This window comes from Terrapene carolina, unplaced genomic scaffold (genome assembly GCF_002925995.2).
Source record: "Terrapene carolina triunguis isolate 2854851 unplaced genomic scaffold, T_m_triunguis-2.0 Scaffold838, whole genome shotgun sequence".
Lineage (NCBI taxonomy): Eukaryota > Metazoa > Chordata > Testudines > Emydidae > Terrapene > Terrapene triunguis.
In genome coordinates this window covers 15540821-15563588 of record NW_020665189.1, presented here as the reverse complement: position 1 = coordinate 15563588, position 22768 = coordinate 15540821, and positions in this window count along the sequence as shown.

Below are 22768 nucleotides of genomic sequence, written 5' to 3'. Positions count from 1 at the left end.
TGTGCTACTGGAACTAGTGTGTTATTTCAGATCAGAAGGCAGTCTTCTATATTTAGCCATGATTCTGTGAAGTAAGTTCTGAGTGCACACCAAACAGGAGGGGTTTGCAGCAGTTGAAATTAGATGGACATTGGTTCTATCAACTGCTGCAAGTTATTTGATTCTTAATAGTTTGCTCTGCAAGGTCCTTGTCTTGGTCTTTTATCGGCTAGTTCATTTTGTCCCCCAGGGTGACCAATTGTGTACTGAAACAGCCTCTGGGAGTCAAAGAAGTAGCATGCTTTACATGCTGAATTTCTGCAACTGATACTACACTGGATGCTACTGAAGTACACAAACTCCCTTCAACAGCAGTCTTTGTCTGTAAGAAGTGTGTCAGGCTGCAGACTACCTTGTGCTTACCTAGCTTTCTACCTGCCTTTTTTTAAAGCTCTTCTCCATTTCTATTTGTTATGGCCTTCTCTGGCATGTTTGATAATTAAACTCATTCTGCCCCATCTGCACTGACAGACTTTCACTCTACCTGCCTGAACTGATTTGTAACGCATGCCTCTTTACTGATTCTCTTATATGGCTAAGCAGATCTGCAAACCTTTCTCTGTTTTGGTCTGTACTGAATAAGAACAAGCACTAATTTATGTATTTATTTATGTGCATTTTTTCCAAATGGCCTATCTAAATTCTAGTTGCACCCTGTACATATAAAAACCCAACCTTTATGCAAAAATACAGTGACAAAATATTGAACTGAATTTCCCCAAGCAATAAAGCTTCAGGGAAGTGGAATAGATAGGGCTTTCCATATAAATCTGGACTTGTCACTACTTTCATAGTTTAGATTCTGAGGCCAGAAGGGACCGCTGTGAACCTCAAGTCTGAACTCCATAGGACTGCCCAGAATTAATTCCTGTTTGAACTAGAACATCTTTTAGAAAAACCTGAAATCTTCATTTAAAAATTGCCAGTAATGGACAATCCATCACAACCCTTGATAAATTGTTCCAATGGTTAATTACACTTCACAACTCCAGCTGAGTGCTCCCTCTGCGCTGTGAGGGGATCCAGCGGTCAATCTCTGGATGCTTCAAGCCCCCAGAATCTGAATGGAGTCTAGGCACTACTGCTGTCTTAGGGCCTGTGGGCACACTCTTGGGGTACAGATCTTCTATCTGGCACCCCCTCCTGAAAGCTGCAACTACACTGTCCAACTTCCTGCCCAACCCCTTTAACCCGTGTTGATCCCTGAGGCTCTCCCCATAGTTTAAACACACCCAGTCCCCAAACTCAACCTGAAAGCGTGAACCTTCTGGTTTATCTCTTCAAGGGACACATGGTAGGCATAATTCATAAAATACAGATACTTAAAATACACAGGATTCTAGCAGCATTGCTCTTTCATGAATAGCATGAGAAATGCACAGTTCTATACAAAAATAATAAAGTGTGCACACATTTCCCTGCATTAGTTTCCTCACTAGTCCAGAGCTTTTATTTTGGGCCTCGGTCAGAGTTGTCTGGGTCCTTGAGTGGTAGTGAATGGCATGTGCTCTGAAACATGGAACAGTCTCCCTCAGCTCATCTTCTTTCATCTTGGCCACTCTGTCCTGTTCCTTTCACCTGCCACCATGCTTCCACTCTCCAAACCACCAGACCCTTGTTGAAGGAAGTTGGGGAAAAAGTGGTTTCCCCACTCTGGCAACCCTTTAGCGTAACTGTAATCCAGACATTAAATTCTAGTGACACATGACACAGCCCTGCAAGCCCATGGCAGATTCCAGTTTTACATAGAGGCATGCAGTGATACAGTAATTGTCATAGCAACAACTTCAACATATTAACTAGAATTCAAAAGTTGTACAGACAGATTTCCCTAAACATCACATCCTTAAAAGTTTGCACATTATTTCCAGTGTGAATTGGTCTAGCTTCAATTTCCTGCTACTGGATTTTGTTATACTTCTAAGCTGAAATTATCAAATTTTTGTTCCCCATGTAGGCACTATAAGTAGGGCTCCATGTCAGTCAGATTCTGTGACTTTCCACGACCTCTGTGACTTCTGCAGGGGCCAGCGTGGCTGACCCCAGGGCCACCCAAGCAGCTGGCCCCTGGGACAGCCACACCAGCCACTGCTGGAGCGGCCCCTGGGGACAGCCACACCAGCTGCTGCTCCGGCGGCCCCAGCAGTGGTCTTCGGGCGGCCAGCCAGAGCAGCTGTGGTCTGCAGCCCCAGGCAGCAGTCCGCGGCGGGGCGGCCACCCGGAGCAGCTGCGGTCCACGGCCTCAGGCAGCGGTCCATGGCGGGGCTGGCTGGCTGGAGCAGCCACAGTCCTCTGCCCCAAGCAGTGGTCCATGGCGGGCCAGCGGAGCAGCTGCAGGCTGCAGCCCCCAGCAGCTGGTGCTGCTGGCCCCGGGCAGTTCCCCAGCAGCACCTCCCTCAAACCGCACCAGTGCCCTGCCAGTGCACCCCCCCCCCCCCCGTCCAAGATTTAATCACAGGTATTTTTAGTATGAGTCATGGACAGGTCACGGATTGTGAATTTTTGTTTATTGCCCGTGACCTGTCCATGACTTTACTAAAAATACCCGTGACCAAGTCACCCCTGTGATCGAGTCACCCCTTAACCTGTTCTTGGATAAACTAAGCAAATTGAGCTTGTGGAATCCTTCACTATAAAGCATGCTTTCCAACCCTTTTATCATTCTCGTGGCTCTTCTCTGATCCCTCTCCAGTTTATCAACATCCTTCTTGAATTATGAACACCAGAATTGGGCACAGTATTCCACTATCAGTCACAGCAGTACCTAACACAGAGGTAATATCAACTTTCTACTCAATATTCCCCTATTTATACATTCACGGATAGCATTAGCATTAGCCCTTTTGGCCACAGCATTACACTGGGAGCTCATGTTCAGCTGATTATCCTCCATGACCCCCAATTCTTTTTCAGCCACTGCTTCCCAGGATAGAGTTCCCCATCCTGTAAGTCTCACCTAGGTTCTCTGTTCCTAGATGTATGGCTTTACATTTGATCATATTAAAATACATATTGTTTGCTTACCATAACTATTATGCAACATAAACCTTATTTTAGAAAATATAAGAATTAGAATGAGAAGACAAAGAAAAATAGAACAGTTAATTGTAATGCTACATTATCTAGCTTAATATGATTATGCTATCACAAAGCTTGGTTACAGAATAAAAAATATTAGAAAACTATTTTAATTAAGGTATCCTCTGGTACAACATGGTGTCCTAAGTCCCACCCCTCCTTTAAAGGGGACTATCCAAACAACTAGCAAGTAATCACTTTTTATTATAACAAGAGTCTTTTTCAACTCTAGTCTGACAATCAAGGTTGCTTGCTCTTACTTCCATTATTACAAATACAGTTTCCCTGAATCTTAAAGGTAATTACCTCATGCTGTAGATTCTAGATGTCCAAAGGCAAAATCATTCAGCCAGCTCGTTGTCTGAGGCGGGATTCAGATACCGGCTTCTGAAGTCTCAATATCTCATAGAGTTTAAGGCCAGAGAAGACCACCAGATCATCTAGTCTGACCTCCTTTATATCACAGGCCACCAACACCATCCACCGCCTGCAAACTAAACTCAACAACCAAAATTAGACCAAAGTATTACAGTCCACAGGAAATGAAATTCTGATGTGCCACAGACAAAGAATATGAGGGCTGAGGTGCACCAAGGCCTCAGGCCCCTGCCATGGCAGGGAATGGATTAAGTACAATATATCTGGATGATACCAGTGAATGACCCATACGCCATGCTGCAGAGGAAGGTGAAAACCTCCCAAGATCACTGCTAATCTGACCTGGGGGAAAATTCTATCCTGACCCCACATATGGCAGTCAGTTAGACTCCAAGCAGGTGAGCAAGAACCCGTCAGCCAAGCACCTGAGAGAGAGAATGCTGGGTGCCACCTTAGAGCACTGGCCTACCCCACAGCTCTGGGCTCCCAAGGGTGGTGGGGAACCCCTGAGCTACTGGCCCCCACAGGCACCTGGAGCTGCGGGCAGTGGGGGTACCGCAGCTCCTGGCTCACATGGGAGCTGGGGTATCCCGCAGCCCCCAGATGCTGCAGTCGGCTCCTAGCCCCTGCACAGCTGCCCAGCTTCAGGCAGTGTGGGGATCCGCATATCCCCATTTTGTCCCGGATATTTTTAGTAAAAGTCACAGACAGGTCACAGCTTCCATGACTTTCTTTTTTGCCCGTGACCTGTCTGTGACTTTTACTAAATCTTAGCCTCCTGATCCCTGCAGGTGACCGGCTGATGCATGAGATTTTTAGGAACTTAAGATATAAACTGGAAGGGAACCCCTGGGCTGGTGAGCCCTGCTCCCCATCATCACAAGCAACCCTATCATACAATCCAACTCATAAATTTGCTCAGCTTTCTTAAAACTAATGAAGTTGTTTGCCTCCACAGCTCCTGTTGGGAGGCTGTTCCAGAACCTCACTCCTCTGTTGGTTAGAAACCTTTTTCTAGTTTCTAGCCTGAATTTGTTCATAGCCAGTTTGTATCCATTTGTTCTTATGCTAGCATTGTCCTTTAGCTTAAATAGCTTTACACCCTCCCTGGTGTTTTACCCCATCCCTTCACTCCCTGATGTATTTACAGAGAGCAATCATATCCCCTCTCAGCTTTTGTTTTGCTAGGCCAAACAGGCCAAGGTCTTCCAGTCTCCACTCATAAGCTAGGCCCTCCATTCCTCTAATCATTAGAGTAGAACTCTCTGTCCCAGTTCCAATTTGAATTCATCTCTCTTGCACATGGATGACCACAATTGCAGACTGTATTCCAATATGTAGCCACAATGTAGTTTTCTTTGCTGATTAGTCCCTTTTTCCTTTCCCTATAGGCTCTCTGTTACTCCTAGTGACCTTTTTTGAGGTGGCTATTCATCCAGTTGGGTGTGGAGCCTTTTCCTACAAGTTTCCCCCCCACCTTGTTTGGGATGTAAATTGAAGATAGTTTTGTTATTTGATTGAAAGAATTTTTAAGCCTTTCACACATTTAAATCCTTGAGCTCTTCAGTCTAGTTGATTTTAACTAGTTCCCTTAATTTCCCAAAGTCTGCCCTTTTGAAATAAAAAGAACATAGCTGACAACCTGGTTTTGGTTATCCATCCATTTAATTCAAACTGAATCAGCTTGTGATCACTCAGTCCAAGGGTATTTCCTATGGCCAGCTCTTCTATGGTGTCCTCACTACTTACCAAACTAAGTCTAAAATTACATCACCTCTTGTTAGTTTAGTAGTGATTTAATGAAAAAAAAATCTGTCTGTCATATCCAGGAGTAACCGACTCCTACTAGTATTAGTAGTGTTTATTCTCCAATCCAGGAAGTTAATTTCCCTTTATAACCCAATTCTTGGTAGTATTCATCTCTCTAATGATATTAAAGAGATCTCTGTCCATATCCAAATCCAGTTGTGGGATTCTATAGCAGACCCCTAACACATCTCAGTTATTCTTGGGCCAGGTTCCTTACTTCCTTTCATGCACTAGGCTGATTCATATATTTTTTTAAATGTTTTGTTGTTTATTGTGGTGCTTGAATGCCTGTGGCTAAGCACCATAGAAATCACAGCATCAGAAAGATAGAGATGGAAAAAAACCCTATTAGATCATCCAGCTCCTCTCCCAGCCAATATGTTCCCTGTGGTGTGTTTTCTAGTGGTATGCCTCATCTAGTTTTTGAAAGTCCCAAGTGATGAGGTTTCCATTAATTTCCTTGGGAGATTGAATGTGATCAATACATAAACTATAACATGGGATCAATACATAAAATGGAATGGGTTCGATACATAAACAGTAATATATTAAATACCAGTGTGGACTATAAAAGGTATTTCCTTTCTCCGTGGGTATATGGATATGTTATCAGGGCAAAACAAAGTTTCTTCCAGATATAGCTATCTAGTGAAAAGTAATTCAAGCTCTGGGTAATTATATAAAGTTTGCATTCAGATCTGAACTGCTTAAATACGGAGGAATTTGTGTCCTCTTTCCTAATCTTAATGGGCCAAATTCTGTTTAGTGGGCCAAATTTGGTTTGAATTGTTGGAAAATCTCTGCACAGACTATCTTATGCCTAACACAAAAATATAGATACAACAATGGCTAATTAATATCTTAGTCCACCGCATTGTTCTTGAAGTGATATAATTTTGAATGTTTATAATATGAAACCACATAGTTTTTTCTGCAGGTTACATTTACCCTCTTCTTTTGCACCTCTTAAATGATACAACAAAAATGTGTAAAAATGTCAACTCTTTGGGCAGTGTTTATTTCTCTGTGGCTTTTTCTCAGAAGAATATAGCATGCTCTGTCTGGTAAAGACTTTGCTTTACAGATCATTACACTCCCTTTTCCCCCATGATACCACTGTTGATTGTACACAGTTCATTCAATGTATTTTACAGAGTCCAATGGGAGTAAAGGGAGTTTAATGGACTGTAAAAGGGCCAGCTTTACAGAAGTGATTGTCATTTTCACTCATTCACATTGCTGATTTTGGAAAATGCTGTTGATTGAGCTATTCACCCACAAGTGTTAGGACAGCCTTAAGTTTGGAGGCATCCAAACTTTCACCCATCTTTTTGCATCTTTGTATTGTTTCTACAAATGTTGGGATCAGAAGTGCAAAAGGTTATGGGCTTGAGCTGCAGAGTTTGGAAATGAAACCAGACTCACAGGTTTTGGTTCAAGCCCATCTTTAAGTGCAATATCTACATTGTTGCAAATAGCCACAACAATACTGTAGAGTCCTAGAAAACTGAGCTGGTAATGGACTATTAAACCATCGATAGTTACCACAGTTTGTCTAGTGCTATGTCTAATCCTTTTTGGAACTTTGTCCAGTGATGGAGCTTCCCCCACTTCCCTGGGAAGTATTTTTACAGTCCCATAGAACTGACTGTTAAGACACTTTCCCCCCCCCCGATGTTTAGTGTATATCTTCCTGAACGTACTGTCGTTTGTAATTTACTGGTACAGAAAAAAAGAGAAGCAGATTATTTCTTATCGCTCAATATATTGATTTGCAACATGTTATTGTGAGATGACAGTAAAGTTTATAGTTGTGTGTGCATATATGCACACTCACTTGTATAAGCACCATGTATACTGTACACATTCAAACAGTGCATGCACAATGACATCCATAGACCAGCGGGCCTCATTGAAAAGGAGTTTCAAAACTCTTAAGCCATTATATAATGCTCTCTGCGTAAGAGAACATTGAATTTCTGGAAGGTGTTATTCTTTCAGAAAACACTATATTTCCTTGTTTTAATTTAAATACAGCTTTAGTCCAGCTCTCAGTATTATACTGTGCATTGAGTTATCATTTAGGTAAAAAAAGAAATAAGCATGATTATTAAGTATTTATAAATTAAAAACAAAATAGAAAATATTTTGTTTTCTTGTGATCCTCTTATGCCTTCCTAGCTAATCTGTTTTGAAAAGTCTTCTGCCAAGGTGGAGTAAATGTATTACAACAGGGACTCTATCTAACACAGCATGGAGCTTGCCTAATTTGACTGAAGAACTGTCTCACATATCACTGTACCTAGTCAATACTCTATTATTGCAAGTTAAGTGGTTTGCTACAGTATTCTGCGTACAAGGTATTAGAAGGCATGTTGCTTAATTTCCTAAGCAATAATGGTATAAACAGTATGCATTTTTTATTATAAAAAAGCTAACAATTGCCTCCACTGAGTTAATGGTTTTTTATATACAGTTGGTACCCAGGAGACTGAGTGATAAATCAGAATATAATTAAATGTAAAGTGTACTAAATTTTTGGAAAACTAAAATTTATTACAGAAACAGTCTTCAGTTCTACCTGCAATCAAACTTTAGTTTTCTTAGGATTGTATTTATTTGGTTTACACAGTTTTTTATTGATTACAGTTGGCTCAAAATAATTACAACAGTAAGAATATTAAAGCAACAGAATAACAACAGGAAAATAAATCAATAGGTTATTTTTAGCAGACTACTTCTGCAGCCCTTTTCTTTTTTCATGTGGTGCCCAATGTCAGTTGCATTTCTAGTTCTTTCCAAATGTGTGTAGCAAAGTCTTTTTTCCCCCCCGGGGCGAGGTACATTTATTAGCCTTCCCCTACATATTTTTTTAAAACATAATGCATATGAGATGAAACATTCTGGTGCATTTTAGAGTTTCAGAATATTGTTTTAGACCTGAGATATCTCAGCTGGAAGGGGTGGGGGACTCTTCCATACAACCAATGTCTCATATCATAGGCACAAAAAGAGAGTCTTAAGCATGATATTTTAATATTTATGTATCGAAGAAGGTGCTTAAAATTGGTTACTAGGAGTCAAAATGAAAAATCCTTAGGCAAAGTATTAAAATCCTGTCTCCTAACTCACCTAATCAGCAAGTGATTAATTTTACCTGCAGTTCACCTGAAACTATAGTATCCTTAGAGTGGTACTGGATTCCCCACAAGTTCTGTAAGCCTTAGCAAAATTTGAGGTGACTGGGGCGAGTGTCAGGTTTAGAATGAAAGCAGAAATGAGGTGGGTTTCACCCAATTACAAGTTTTGTTGTAAAATATGTGCACAGCTCTGAAGAGAGACACTCCTCTAGTGCTAGAGGATAATTTTAGTTTGGCTCTTCAGACACTTCAGTAGAAAATATTTTCATAATGGGTCTGATCTAAAGACCATTCGTCAATATAAGGACTTCCACTGACTTCAATAGGCCTTGCATCAGGCCCTATGTCAATACACAGGCTATCACTCAGGCATCCAGATACCAGCGTGTTAGCTGATAAAGAAAAAGTGTTTTGATACAGTTAAAAAAAAAATCAGTTACCCTGTAAATGACATTGCAAATAAGAGAGATTTTTGTTAAAATGATTGCTGATTTAGAATTTGGACATTTACAAAAGTTTTGAGAGCCACATTTTCCAAATCTGCCTCTAAAATAGGGTTCATAGTTTTCACATGTACAAATCCCACATTTGTATGTGCAAGAACAATTTTTGTGCCTGCAGATCAGGTAGACAGACACCTAGACCCTTTGGTGGGTGAAGCCATCTTTCAGGAGGTTAGGGCTGAAATTTTCAAATGTGCCTAGTTGGACAGGTTTGAATATCCAGTTCTCATTACATGTGTAATTACCCAGTTGCGTCCAGAAATGCAGATTTTTTTGCAAGTAGATAACTGTATGCACAAAACTTGCAGGTAAAGTAATAAAAACTGATTTTGAAATCCAGTTCTTAATACCAAATTCTTCCTTTTGATCTATAGATAGCGCTTCTACTGAATTAATGGAAGCCACACATTCACTTCTTAGGCCCTAAGACTTAGGGCAATGATTTGGCTTGAGAGCAAGTGTGAGTCCACAAGATAAGTGGTAATAAGCTGCTGAGCTTTAAGAGAGTTTGTTCTTCTGAGTTTACAAGTGGGATGAACAGCTCAATCCAACCTTATGCTTTAATAGTAAAAGCAAATAGAAACCAGACTATATATATGGGAATTAGGACTTTGGGGCACCTCAAAGAAATTTCAGTAATGGCTGTAGAAATATCAGACAAATCAAACCTACAAAACAAAGTTTAACCTAAGCTAAAGTCATCGAAGGTATTGTTCCTTTCCCAAAAAGGCATGGAGGCTAAAAGTAAAGGAAATCCTTCCATTATCCTTGCTTACATGGAAAAGAACTTAATACACATGGAAACCTGTTCAAACTTTTCAGTTTGTTCCTAGAGGTTGACACCAACATAGCTGAGAATTTCCTGTCATCTGGAAGTGCTATCTGGCTAATGGCATACACTGAAATACAGTATGGCAGTCTTCTGTCTATTAAAATCCCCAAATCCAGTAGGGTGACCAGATGTCCCAATTTTATAGTGACAGTCCTGATATTTGGGGGTTTGTCTTATATAGGCACCTATTACCCTCCAGCCCCCTGTCCTGATTTTTCACACTTGCTGTCTGATTACCCTAAAATCCAGCACTGTGTGGACGAAGCAGATTTGTTGTATTCTGTCAACAATTTGTTTTTGTTATGAATTAGAAAGACTGGGAAGAGGAAATAATAAAGCACAATATAAATTCCATCTCTTGGACAGTAAGCTAGTGAGTTGGTTTCAAGATTAACACCCATGGTCAGGGCCAATAAGTGTTTGAAAGGAAGTTAAATAGCACTCCCAAAAGGGACTTTTCCCAACAATCATCAGCCAGAGGGGGTTGAAGTCACAAGTATGGGCTGGTAGTCCCCACTTTGTGGATTTATCATGAAAGGAATATTTGGGAGTAATAAGGAGCAAAGGTGAAACATGCAATCAGGAACAGTTGTCTGGTACAATTACAAGCTAAGACTTCCAAGAAATCTGATCAGGTAACAGTGCTGTGCAGGGGAAGCTGAAGGAGAGATTTTACCAGAGTCCCAGAGGTGTATGACTGTCAAGCTGGGAGGCTAGTGGGGTTAGTGGGAGAAAGAAGGACTTTTTGTAAGTGTAAAGTATTTTGTTTAGATTCCTTGGCCCAGATCCTCAAAGGTATTTAGGCACCTTACTTCCCCTTAAATCAATGGGACTTAGGAGCTTAAATACCTTTTGTGGATCTGGGTCTTAGGTTTGCCTTAGGTTTAGTCAGTATCTCGATGCACGTTGTCAGACTAAACATGATAATGCAGGCCATTTCTTCTGTTGAAATCTCATTTTCTCTCTCTGGTAATACATCTTGTTTTTTATTAGTCCGCTGGAGTCTTAGACTGGGAATTTTACAAAAGCTGTCTTGAATAGATGAAGAGGTAGTGAAGGGAGGCTGTCTGGAGTCTGTTAGGATTTGCAGTTGGACTGGCACGGATGAAGTAGTCCTTTCCCATTGTGTGTGTCAGTTGGAGGGCTGCAGTTCTGCTACATTGACAGGAAATATCCAATGACCATGGACACAAACCAAGCTAAGGGATGAAAGCTGACAGCCACATAAGTAGCTTTTAAAACTCCATCAAGGTTTACCCAGGCCGTGGAGTGAGGACCTGTTTCTCTTCACTAGCACTCCTTTACATCATGTGGAGTGGGCAAACCTGAGCTGGAGGATGGGAGTATCTGGTGATATTTGCCCTCAAGAAAAATATAGAAACCGGTGAATGGTTTAATCAACATGTGAAAACAATTTACCTCTCAGACCATGAGAGCATATGAGCATAGCAAGTGTGGTCTTTAAGGCAATATGGTTGAGAGAAGAACCATACTTTGAAGGTAGATAACCAGAAGGCTAGTTATGTGCCTGTAAATACACTGCTCACTTGAGTGCGCAATATGTTAACTACATCTGGATTTAGCATAATCATCCCTGACTAATGCGAGGGAAGGGGAGGGGGTTTAAGTGCTGAATAAATAAATTACTTAATTACATATTATCAGAGAGGAACAGATGGTCAGTTTAGCACATTTTCTGACTGCTTATGCTTTCTGTGGATGGTAGATCTGCACAGATTCAAGCAGAAAAGATTTTGCTATATCAGTAATTCATCCATAGGCTGCACATCAAAGAACCAGCCATTGTGTTCTCGAGCTGTGTCTTATCCATATGTGTGCCAGGCTACTGAGAATTAAAATAGTATAGATGCCATGAGGGATTTTCTCTTGCAATTATATTTTCTTCTTTCTTGATTTACTAGCTGGATGGCTTTATGCAAGTATTAGTACACCTTAAAAAGGTCAAAATGAAACCCAACTCAACCAAAACAGAGCAAATCAACTAGTTATGCTGAAGAGATTGGCCCTATCAGGTTAGGCTGAGATCTTATTCCCAGACTGATAGATTAGTGCTTGCAGCTCATATGTACAGCAATGTCTGCTGTCAGGCTCCTTCAGTGGGGGTTTATTCTCAAAGGTCCGTCTGCTGCTGAAGCCATTTTGGGAGGGGTGGATGCATGGATTAATTATTAACCTAATTGAAGATTATCACAGCATGTAACTGGGTGACAGAAGAAGAAAAGGCACAATAGCTAATATTGAACCATAAGCACTGGCACCAAACCTTCCTGACCTGACATTCTTGGCTGTTTTATGTTTGTTTGCTTGTTTGACTGTAACTTTGGAGGACTCCTACTAGAGCGTGTTGTGGTTTTTTCTAGTTACTGCAAGGCTAATGGATCTATTTGTACAGGGAATTTCTGAACTTCACTGAATAGGAAATACAATCTTTTAGGAAACTGTGTTATACTTCACGCTTCTGTTCTTTCAGAGACAGCCTTCAGTCTCCCCTCCTGTCATACCATTACAGCACCAAAACAAAAACAAACCACAACTTGAAGTCATATGATGATTTCAAATGGAGGACGAGGACTGTCCATTTTTTTGACGGGAAGGTGCTGGAAGGAGCCATGCTGAATAGTTAATATCCCCGTGAATCCACAAGGACTTAAAGTGACTGAATGTGTCAGGGAACATGTCAAACTGCCATCAAAGCAATAGACCTCGGTGGAATTTGTATCATTCCTTTTCTGCCTTCGTAAGGATGCCTCATAGAGTTAGAAATAGTAATAATGGAAAAAAAATTAAAATAAAATAATACACAGACTTCTACAAATGTAGTTATAAAGCCTTTACAGCACTCTTTGGTCTCTTCCAAGACTCTTTGAAACACTTCTTTTTTTTTTTAAATTTAGTTTTGCCTGAAAATCTGCATCCAATTTGAATTAAATTGAATATGTTTCAGAGCTCAAGCAGCATGTCTTCCATCTGAAGCAAAATGGAGATGAATTTCAATTAGATGTTCCCATTATAATCTGTCTCCACCTGTAGTTTTCATCAAAATTACTAGGTAGTGTGATATAATGTATGATCAGGATTTGCCCACTGGCAGCAGTGTGCCCATTATCTTAGTAAAAAAGCACACAATAATTAGTCTGATGCATATAGATAGCAGCTTCTCACAGCGAATGACTTTTATTATGGTGACTAATCTATATGGAGTTTGAAGCTTATATGTATTCTCCTCCCCCCTCCCCCCAAAGACGACACCAATTACTAATTCAGTTGACAAAGAAACAATGTTTCAAAAGATTTAATGTGAACTGAACATAATAGTCAACGGCCACTGTGAAATGTCCATTTTATGGACATTTTTGCCTGAGCTTAATTTATGGAAATTCTTTTGTGCGTATACCCATAAGCTTCATTCTAGTGCTTTAGCATTAACTCGTCAACATTTTGCAAATCATGGCTGGACCACCAGCCCATCAGCAGTTTCTGTCCTCCGGTACTTTGAAGCCCTTTTATCTTCCCATAGCTGTCGTCGTGCTGTGAGCTTGGAATTTTGTGAAATGGAGACCACCTATTGCCTCATGGCACATTCCATTTCCATGTTTTTGTAGGGGGTGATATCTGTTCAGTAGAGATGCTAATAAAATAATTTAAGTTTACACACTCTCTTTTTACCCTGAAACCTATAAAAAGATGGCAAAGATTTGCCATAAGCACAGTGTAGAAACGTTTTATAAAATAAGTATCAATTCATTTTGTACTTTGGATGTTAGAATTACTTGATTTTCTAGGTGTAATCCTGAAAATGTCCCAAAATGACAATTTGATAGTATCTATTAAAACTCTTCGTATTAATTTATTTCGTGATAGTACTATGATGTTGTGCCAAGAATATTATCTGCCTGTCTATCTGTCTTCTGAAAGCATGCTTACAATGTAGTTTAGTGTCCTTACTTTGTCAGACTAGTTAGTTTAGGGCCATTTAAAAATGATATCCTAGGACTGATTAGGAGATGTTGCATAATTGTACTTTAGGGAATTGGCTTTGTGTGACATTTCTCCCTTTCTTACTATTAATAGTGAGATACACTCTTGTCACTCACAGAAGAGCCAACTGACTCCCACTGTACTTTAATACCTTCAAACAAGGCACACGGTGCTTAATTTTTGCCAGGGCTAAACCCTGGCACCTCTAGGCTTGGCAGTTCATAATCCCAGCACCCCGGGGCTTGATGCATCAGTTATTAGTGTAAAAATATTGCTTGAGCCCCAGAACCTAATTGCTTGAGCTTTGGGAATTCTTTCATTACAAATTAAGCACTGAAGGCACAGTATATTCAGATTACCTGTAATGATAAGAAGGGAGTACTTCAGAGCTTATAGAGAGAAGTGAGTAAAATGTAGTGTTGGTCTATAAAGTATGTGAAGAGAGAGAGGGATTTTCTTACTAGGTTAGTTAGGAAAGCATGTGTACAGAGATTATTCACATAGCTGTTTAGTTTTTCTGTGGGCTCCTGTAATGTTTCTACTTGGAGAGATGGAAAGAGTTGTAGATGGGTGATTATATATACAGCATTATAGGTGGGTATGTAGGCTTGGAGATGCTAACAGACTCTTGGGAGAGGTATCTAGGGTCCACATGCAGGATAGTGTTAAGTTGTGCTTTAATTGACTAACATGCATGCTCTTTGTGCAGCTCATTTAGGTGCCAGATCCCTGAGAAAGGGAACAGATCCGTCTCCTGGTACTACTGAACAAGTTGGCATATCTTCAGCTAAAGCCTTCCTCCTGTTGGACATACACAGCAGGGATATATGACGTATAGATAGCAAGGGAACTGCACATACCTATGCTCACGATTTCAGGATGAATAGCGTTTCATTTGTGCTGGCCTGCCGCTCTTGGGGCAGCAATCCTTCCTTTCCCTCCCTGGTGATAACTGCAACTGTCCCACAGATTGGCCATTTCAGTGACAGCCAGCCTTATCTAGCTGAGGTTCATGCCGCAGGCTGGAGCCAATACTGTAGATTCTCATATCATAGCTTCACCAGCTGCTGACACATGCTGATAATAGACTTCCTGTTAGGCAGCTATTGCAATTTAAAAAAATACACTGAAACCTTAGATGAGCATGGATGCTTTGTGCTGCAGTCAATAAAAATCCACGGAGAGGAGGAGGAGGAATGGGGAGCAGAAGAAAGAATTTACATTACTGTACTTGTTGAATGGACTTCTTAAAGAGATGGCAGAAGCCTCTACATCAGAATGCAGGCACACAGTAGACAGAAAAGGCAGATGTTCCTTTGAACTCCACCATCTGGAATATGGATGTAAGCTTCCATGCTCTTTCCCAGCCTTAAGGAATAAAATGCCAATGATGTGTCTTCATTAGGATAAACACTCCTGGGGAAAAACAAAACAAAACAAAACACACAAAGCCACAGAAGGGAAATCCTGTTTGAAATCAAAAGCCTCTGTAACTGTCCAGTAGTAAATATAGATGGATTTTAGCCTGACATATAAAGTGCATGTTTCACAGAGAAGAGGATATACTGGCAATATTAGTTTGACTAAAGGGAAAACAGAATACATGGCTGCATGAATGCATGGTGGCACGATTTTATCAAGGCCAAAAGCTTAGCAGAATTCCAAAAGGGTTGGAAAAGAATGTCCAGAGTTGTTGTAATAAATATTTAAAGAGAGACTAAAGCCAGGTCTACACTAACCCCCTAATTCGACCTAAGGTACGCAACTTCAGCTACGTGAATAACGTAGCTGAAGTTCGAAGTACCTTAGTTCGAACTTACCTCGGTCCACACGCGGCAGGCAGGCTCCCCCGTCGACTCCGCGGTACTCCTCTCGTCTAGCTGGAGTACCGCAGTCGACGGCGAGCACTTCCGGGTTCGACTTATCGCGTCCAGACAAGACGCGATAAGTCGAACCCAGAAGTTCGATCGCTCGGCGCTGAACTACCGGGTAAGTGTAGACCTACCCTGAGCAAGAGTTTTAGAAGGGATATAAATCCTCATGCTTTAAGGCACCTCTAAGCATTAGGGGTTAGGAAGAAACTTTCCCTGGGAGCATGTGATCCCATAACTGCCCACTGCAGGGTACCTTGTACCTTCCTCTGAGCAGCTGGTATTGGTCACTTTCACAGAGAGAATATTGGATTGGGGAGGGATCTCTGGTCTGGTCTGGTCTGATATGGCAGTTCCTATGTAGAAGCTATTATACAATTGGATCCTGATTTTAAGCTTGCTGAGAAAAAGACATGGCATATTCTCCCTCTTTTCTACCAAATCAGGGCTACAATCAGCACATCTATTTTACAACAGCTCTCCCATTCCAACTCTGAAGACATACAAAACTCTGAAGTAGATGCTATTGAATTTTTAAAGGAGCTGTGGAGTAGTGGCCACAGCTAGAAGGAGAAAGTGGGACCATATTAACCACAGAGAAGCAATCCCATTTTTGCAATGCCTCAGGCACACTGGTGAGATAATCGGGGTGTGAGCACAGACTTCTCAAGTCCTGGGCAAAAGGAAGGCAGGCTGCTGTTGGGTTATAGTAAATGACTTGCGGTCCTGCAGCATGAGTCGATGTGGAACATGACCAGTTCCTCACTTTCCTGAAAAGGAACCTCTAAACCACTCTTGGCTATAAGTAGCCTCCATCTCCACCTCCCTGTACAAAATGTAACTGCCAAGTGCCAGGTGTGTGGTGGTATCCATTTCTGTCCAGATTTTTAGAAGAGCTCAACTCCCATTTAGGCAAGAAAGAAAATGGCAGTGTTTCCAAAGAGCTCAGCATACTGAGCCTTGCTTAGGAGCCTAAATGGCAGCTGAGCAATTCTGAAATTCTGACCCTAATTGTTCCTAATTGAGCACTTGAAAATCTGATCCTTAGAGACTTTAACTTTTGTTTTGATAAGACATCATCATATCCAACTTCCTTTCTCCAAGATAAACTGGTCTCAGGTCTTTGCATATTTTTGATCTTTCTATAAGTATCCTAAATTTTCCCAATGAAAGGATCCTACAACTTGTTAGACAGGTCCTGTTTGGCAATTTCTTCCTCATTTTGTTTCCTGAAGTCCTAAGTGAAATCTGCCCTAAGAAACACCTCTCTTAATCAACTGCCTTCACAATCCATATTATATCATCTTCTTTGTGGCTTACAATACATTTTTGTTCAACGATTACTTTTATTTAAAAAAAACAACAACAATTTTACTACTGAGCAAATTACTTTATTCTAGTTCCTTGGCTGGTCACTTGGGTGAGGTTTCGTTGTAATGTTGGTATCCTGTTTCTTTAATAATCATTCTCTCTCCTCACCCCCCGCCCCCGGCACCTTTTCTCCTTTCTCTCTTCCTCCCACTCCCTCTTTTCAGAGGCAAAAATGGGAAAAAGGAAAATATGGGGCAAAAGGGTGGGAGATAGGAAGGAAAAGAAAGGGAGAAGAACACCAAAAAGTGAAAAACCCAAAACTAAAAAAAATATTTTCATTTTTTTTCATAGAAAAATCTGAATATTTCATTTTTTTCAAGAACAATTTAGAGAATTATTTTTTGTTAATTTTTCCCCATCAAACATGCTTACCATTTTAGTACTAGCACTAACTGGAGGCTTCTAGTGGCGCAAAATCTATATGGAATAGAGCAGGGGCGGCATAAGCCACCTGCACCCCCTGCTCTGACAGAGACTCAGAACTGGCCTGGTAAAGCCCCCAAAAGTGCATATGGCTGTCTCAGGGATTACTTGAAGCCAGACCAGATAGAGGGCATTAATTGATTCAGCACATCTCTTGGGGAACCTTCATGAGTGTGGTTCTTGTGAAGCCCTAGCTGGAACTTAAAGCTGCTTTTCTCTAGGAATGAAACCTTCTTGATGCAGCTGTCCCCATTGTGCGTGCAATTTTCACACCTCTGTGCTTCAGAGGTGGGTGGACGGACTTGTCCATTTGAATTCTACCTACAGTGGGAAAATATCATAAACGCTGCAGCAGATTCACCTAGAGAGAGTGGAAAATGTAGATTTTATTTTTATAATAATGAACAACTTTATTAAAAAGTATCAGCGAACAATGGCTGATTTAAATATTTTAGTAGCAACAAGTATAGACATGCATGACATTTGGAAAACAAGAAGACAAGCTCTCTGCTTGAGGTGTCTACAGACTAGTAGGGCTTTCTGAGCTAAACGTTTTGGGTTTTTTTGGAGGGGAGGGGGTTAAAATTTGCAAAATTAGATACCTAAAAATAGACACCTGAGTCATGGCCTGTCAGTCCCCCACCATGGGACTCCAGCTGTCATTCCTGTCCCCTACCTAGCCTGCCCCCCGGTTATTTTTAGTAAAGTCACAGACAGGTCATGGGCTCCCGTGAATTTTTATTTATTTCCTGTGACCTGTCTGACTTTTACTAAAAATAACTGTGACAAAAGCTTAGCCTTACTCATGGCCCTGAGTGTCAGAAGAAGGGCAGATACCCCAAACTGGTGTTATGTTCTATAATTAGATCTCACCAACCCAGTACCAAATGTGAGCTGCCGAAGTACTACAATAGTCTTACGATGGAGTCACAGACAGTCCCCTTAGACACTCCAGTCTACCTTGCACACCAGGGAGGCTGGACTGTGTGATAAATGGTCACTTACACCAAAACCCACAAATATTTCGGGTTTCTCCCAGTCTCAAAAAGCGAAGAAAAAGAAGTGAGAGTTATTGAGAAGTTAAAACAGGTAAAATATATTACAGATGGGTGACAGTCTATAATTCTAAATCAGGGGTCGGCAACGTTCGGCACGCGGCTTGCCAGGGTAAGCACCCTGGCGGGCCGGGCCAGTTTTATTTACCTGCTGACGTGGCAGGTTCAGCCGATCGCGGCCCCCACTGGCCAAGGTTCGCCGTCCCGGGCCAATGGGGGCGGCGAGAAGCGGCGCGGGCGAGCGATGTGCTGGCCGCGGCTTCTCGCCGCCCCCATTGACCCGGGACGGCGAACTGCGGCCAGTGGGGGCCGCGATTGGCCGAACCTGCCGCATCAGCAGGTAAATAAAACTGGCCCGGCCTGCCAGGGTGCTTACTCTGGCGAGCCGCGTGCCGACCGTTGCCGACCCCTGTTCTAAATGATAGCAGAGATGTAATAATCTGTCAGTTTCTCAAAAGTTTCTCAGGGCTACCCAGAATAACACTGGGGAGCTCTGTCTTCTTGTACAATTATTCTTCCGTTAGAATCCACACAGTCCTGAGATGCAGGATCTTTCTCTGAATCCATACTTATAGCAGCTTCTCATAGGTGATGACTCTGTCAGCTTATTTTCTATGTGGGCTCTTTCTTTGGTGGAGAGAGAGAGGAGCTCATTTAGAGTTTGTGATCTCTGGTCATCACACACAATGACCACTTGCCTTCAAATGTGCAAGAATTAGCACTTTCCTGCTAAAGTTCTTCATTTGCATTACACAAGGCTTTCTGGTTTGATGGGTTATTTAGTTACAGAGGTATATACAATGTAAACATTTGCTATTACATTATAATGTCCAACTAGTTTCATGAAGTTTAAACACCAACGAAATACATTCTTATACATTTAACAATCATTTTAATCTATAGTAAAACACAAGTGAATTGGCCTGGGACTTTGGCATGAACTGGCACCTGGTCTGTCAGCATCACAGGCCTCACTTGGGGAATGAATCCCCAATTCTGCAGATTTTAAAAGTGCACTGGGCACAGCTCTACTCCTGTGGTGATCCTTATGTGGTTTGCAGGTAGGGAGAATGTCCCCTGCTGCAATGTCCCCCCGCTCCCTCAGGCCCCAGGATGAGACTTCTTCTGTGGTCCATCCCCTGCTCTACTATTGGACTTCTTCTATTGCTCCCTCCAAGCCCCCTTAATCCTCCTAAGGTGTGAAATTAGGCAACATACTTTGTCCAAGCCACTAACAAGTGCTCTTCCTTGCAAACTCCATCCCTCAGAGCTTTCTACCCTGTATGACTAATCTTGGGCAAACCAAGGAGTTTATTGGTGCTCCCGGCTCTTCTATGTAGCTTATTCAAACACCTCAGTCTCATTCCAATTCTGAAGAGTGTATTTTAGTTCATGGCTGTTATGATGCGAAGAGTTTATTTAAACTGGTCAGTTCCAGCAGTCATTGCAGCATCTCTGGAGCTGCCAGTGAGCCTAAATTAGGTTGTCAGAGCCGATGTACCAGTCTGGTGAGTCTATTTAAAATCTTAATAACTTTTAAAATTGGACTCTAAGCAACAAAATCCCCATGCACTAGATCTGAGTAGATGAATCTATTAAATTATGTTTTATCTATTTCCTTCTCTCTTCTTTTTGCCAGTCTATAGTTCCTCCCCCTCCCCCCCAAAGAGAGATTTTTTGAAATCTGATGACCTCTTAATTTTGGGTGTAATAAATCAGGTACTGTCAGTCCATGAATTACAGATGCCTACTCTAAATGACTGCAGTTGTGTTATTAAAATTATCCTCTTTCCATTGAGATTTGCCAGGAAAAGAGTTGCAGGAAAAAGAGTAAATTCTCAAATATTCATTTGGTGTCCGTTTTAAACTTGTGTCTGAGCTAGTGGTCCATTCTAACATTGCTAATGGAGAAATGGAATTATCAATAACTTTTAAAATTAGACTTTAATTATCTAAACTTGGGTTCTGTGTACTAGAGCTCAGCTAGAGTGTAGTGAAATAAGTTTTATAACTTTCCTTCTTTCTGTATTTTTGCTGACAAAAAAAGGTGATAAATAATTAACAGAAGGGGACATTTATAACGTGGTACAGCTCTCTCACACCATTTTTGTTCCCCATCCTTTGTTTGTGGATTAGAGAAGGGAAGGGGTGTCAAAATTGGGCTTTTAATGGGAATTTAGTTTCATCTTTAACTATGGAGAAACTAAGCCTCTCCATAATAGAAATCAACTGAATGTTGAAAGTTTGATTTTTGACTGCCAGAGAAACATCTGTTATCATTATATATGAGACCAAACCCATTTGTAAACAAGTAGTGAGTGATTAGACATAGCTAAGAGGAATAGAATGATTTTTATGAGAAACTTCTAGTAATTATCTCCTCTTTTTAGAATGGTAATTAGTGGCCTTTCAAATATTTCAGCCAGTTTTAACGCGCTCTGAACAGCAAATTAAATAAAAATAAGCGTGGACACACAGAGTACAGCAATATCTACAACGGGTCTGATTCTCTAGTCTTGCCTTCTTTTTATTGCCCTTTACATCTGTTCAAAGTTGATGTAAAATGTGGCCGTTCTGTTTTTACACAACAATAAAGGACTAAAGATGAAAGGGAATGGGGAATCAGGCCCAATATGCGCGTGAGTGTGTGTGTGTATGTATATATATATACATATATATATATGCATAAACTACACACAATGGAGTTTGAATTGTGTATAAATTGAATACAGTTCTTCACAGCTGTATTTTGTTGTCTGAATATGTACTGCAGACTTTGAAAAGGCCTGTAAAACACTTATGAACCTAAGAAAATGAACATTGCATGCAGCCAAAATATGCCAAGAATAAATATATAACTGAGGTGAAGGAACATCATTGATTTTGCCTCAGAGCCTTTCTCCAGGAAAACTGTGGTTTGTCTTTCCCCAAGTAAGGATTGCCAACTATTCTAAAAGGTTAAAGTGCATCTGCAGCTGGTTTCATTTAACTCCTTTTACTAAACTCATCTCACTTGGAATATCAGGTTGGACTTGGCTTGGGGACCCACAAGTGAACAGAAGTTTTATCTGCTAAGCCATCCAAATACCAACACTTTTGTATTTCTAAAGCCCAATTATCAGGAAATCTTGATCAGAGGGTATTAATGATACCGTATTTTGATATTTAGACTCAGCATTTTATTAGAAGTTGTATTGAAAGAAGAAGTGATAAAGACAATTAGTTCTGTTAAATGTAAGCCTGTGGTAGCTTATCTATGGATTTTCTCTTTAGATGTTTAAATATTCCCTCTGCAGTTTAGGTTTCATCAAACAAAGGAGATCTGATTTAAGATAATTCTCCTTGTAAGAAGGCAATCGGTACTTCAATCTGCCATTCATCCAGATCCATTGATTCCAGGATAAACATTCATTTATCAGAGAATTCAAAATAAGCACAACATGCACCTCCTCATTTACAATAAATTGGTAAAATTCTCTGTTCGCAAGCATTTACCACCCAAATTGGTCTTACCTCCTAGGAGGTGAGAACTACTGTAAAATACAGTATCAGCCCAAATCCTTAAAGCACCACTGCAACATACATTTTAGTTACCCAAACCTCATTAATACTTACACAAAAAAGTATCTTTATCATTGTTTCTGGTTACGAAGACTTGTGACCATAGAAATTTTCATCTTTACAAACAGAGCTCTCCTGTTGTCTTATTATTTGTATTTTGGTAATGTCTAAAGGTCCTAGCCAGATATCAGCACCCCATCATGCCAGGTGCTGTACAAACACAGAGCAAAAGCAGCGTATAGTCTGAGTCTAAGACAAGTGACAACAGCTGGATACAGGAGGACAGGAGTATAAAGAAACAGTGAGACAGAATTGGTCAACATGATAGGCAGTGGTTTCAACACACCAGTAGCCTAACCATTGTGAAGCTTTTTGTAGGCATCATAGCAAAGTACAGTATTTATTCAGGGTGAGAGGGTGAAGTTAGTTTTGCATACAACTAGTCCCACTGAAGTTTAGTTTTGTTGAAAATGTGACTAGAGTGGAATATGAGGCATGAGAAATCACCCATAATTAAATGGTGAAACTTGTATTGCACAGCTCTGTGAAACAAAGCGTTGTTAGCTTTGCACAGCTCTAAAACCAATAATAATTCATCAGAGGATCTCAAAGCAATCTGCAAATATCCATTAATTAAACCTTGCAACAAATTTATGAGGTGGGTAAGGGATAATACAGGGATCACTTCACCCACCTCTGAGCTGGAAAG